General features: G+C 32.8%; 2 pseudogenes; both read left to right on the top strand.

Annotated features, from left to right (window-relative positions):
* The first annotated feature begins 511 nt into the window (after positions 1 to 511).
* Positions 512 to 1,392, top strand: LOC128129557 (photosystem I assembly protein Ycf4-like; annotated as a pseudogene).
* A 281-nt stretch (positions 1,393 to 1,673) lies between these two features.
* Positions 1,674 to 2,500, top strand: part of LOC128129556 (chloroplast envelope membrane protein-like) — a 980-nt pseudogene continuing 153 nt past the window's right edge.

Raw genomic sequence — 2,500 nt, forward strand, 5'->3', positions numbered from 1 at the left:
TTATATATAATAAGATATCTTTATATTATAAATATAAAATATAAATAATAATAACAGGTACAAATAGTAAATCGAGGTAGCCATTCTATGACAACTCTTAACTTTCCCTCTGTTTTGGTGCCTTTAGTAGGCCTAGTATTTCCGGCAATCGCAATGGCTTCTTTATTTCTTCATGTTCAAAAAAACAAGATTGTTTAGAGCCGATGGCACAAAATCTCATCTATTTTTTTTTTCAAAACTGACGCTTGTATCATAACACAGATATCTATTTAGCAAAATATGGTATAAGCGGCTTCCGCCGAAAAACTCTTATGTCTCCAGAAAATGCTATAGGGATCAATGGATTCTAGCTATTTTCAAATAGACCCGAATTGACGGATAGCTGAACTGTAAAGTTGGTCTATCTATTTGGCTATCTTTAGTGAGATCGTACGAAGGGTATGTTATTAGTTTAGATCTAACGAATTTAATGAATTACTCCTAAAGGATCACATCAAACTAGTGCTAGTTGATGCGAGTTACTTCGGAAAAAAAAAGGACTAAAGTCAAATTCATTTGGGGTATTCTCTCAATTCCAAAAAAATCAACTGGATCAAGTATGAGTTGTCGATCAGAACATATATGGATAGAACCTATAACGGGGGCTCGAAAAACAAGTAATTTCTGCTGGGCTGTTATCCTTTTTTTAGGTTCATTAGGATTCTTGTTGGTTGGAACCTCGAGTTATCTTGGTAGAAATTTGATATCTTTATTTCCGTCTCAGGAAATAGTTTTTTTTTCCACAAGGAATTGTGATGTCTTTCTACGGAATCGCGGGTCTTTTTATTAGCTCCTATTTATGGTGCACAATTTCGTGGAATGTAGGTAGTGGTTATGATCGATTTGATAGAAAAGACGGAATAGTGTGTATCTTTCGTTGGGGATTTCCTGGAAAAAAATCGTCGGGTCTTCCTCCAATTTCTTATAAAAGATATTCAGTCTGTCAGAATAGAAGTGAAAGAAGGTATTTATGCTCGTCGTGTCCTTTATATGGATATCAGAGGCCAGGGAGCCATTCCATTGACTCGTACTGATGAGAATTTTACTCCACGGGAAATGGAACAAAAAGCTGCTGAATTGGCCTATTTCTTGCGTGTACCAATTGAAGTATTTTAAGAAATGAGCCGGAATGCTTTCTCAGCAGGAGGGCAAAAACGCAAGAATGCTCTTTTTCCATAACATAACTTAATTGAGGTTTCTTCAGAACATTCATTCGAGTCAAAGCAGACATATATGGAACAAGTATAAAAAAAACTATTTTGGGGATCTTTTAGATGTATCGATTTAGATGTATCGAAATATACATAACTCAATTCAATAAAAAAATAAGAAACAAATCGAAATATCTCATAATCAACCATTTAGAAATAAGGAAATTCCACCCTTTTTAACTTGTTGGAATTGAGACTTTAGAGATCATATCTTGTAATTTTTTCGAAGCTTATTTTTATACTTTTTGTGCTCCTTAATGACCAAAAAATTGAATCTCTTATAATGATAATTAGCAAATTTATGTCGTTTTTTGCCACTCATTTTTCACAATATTCTTCAGAAATTTCCCTCAATTATTCTATCCCTGACTACTCATAGTAAGTTCAATTTTTTCGAAATATTAGAGATTTTTATATAATGATAGAAAAGGAGTTCTTTCGTCTCAAAATCTGAATAATATTATTCATTATTTCAATTTTTCTGGGCATTCATCGAAAGGAGATATGTGCTTCGAATTTGACCAATTGAGATATAGGTAAACATTATTTTTTGATTATTTATCCATTCCAATTTTTCGTCTATTTCTGTATTTTTTTCTAAATTCATAGGTTCGATAACTTGTAATAGAACTGATGCGGGAGAGAAATATTAGATTACATAGAGTCGACGAATGAGATAGGTTCATTAACAATTCAGAGATGAAAAAATGGAAAAAAAGAAAGCATTCACTCCTCTTTTATATCTTGCATCTATAATATTTTTGCCCTGGTGGATTTCTCTCTCATTTCAAAAAAGTATGGAATCCTGGGTTACTAATTGGTGGAATACTAGGGCAATCCGAACCTTTTTTTGAATGATATTGAAGAAAAGAGTATTCTAGAAAAATTCATAGAATTAGAGGAACTCCTCTTCTTAGAGGAAATGATTAAGGAATACTCGGAGACACATCTACAAAACCTTCGTATAGGAATTCACAAAGAAACAATCCAATTAATCAAGATACACAACGAGGGTCGTATTCATACGATTTTGCACTTCTCGACAAATATAATCTGTTTCATTATTCTAAGTGGTTATTCTCTTTTGGGTAATAAAGAACTTGTTATTCTTAACTCTTGGGTTCAGGAATTCCTATATAACTTAAGTGACACAATAAAAGCTTTTTCTCTTCTTTTATTAACTGATTTATGTATCGGATTTCATTCGCCCCATGGTTGGGAACTGATGATTGGCTTTGTCTACAAGGATT

This window comes from Lactuca sativa, unplaced genomic scaffold (genome assembly GCF_002870075.4).
Source record: "Lactuca sativa cultivar Salinas unplaced genomic scaffold, Lsat_Salinas_v11 Lsat_1_v11_unplaced_59, whole genome shotgun sequence".
In the NCBI taxonomy this organism is placed as follows: Eukaryota; Viridiplantae; Streptophyta; class Magnoliopsida; order Asterales; family Asteraceae; genus Lactuca; species Lactuca sativa.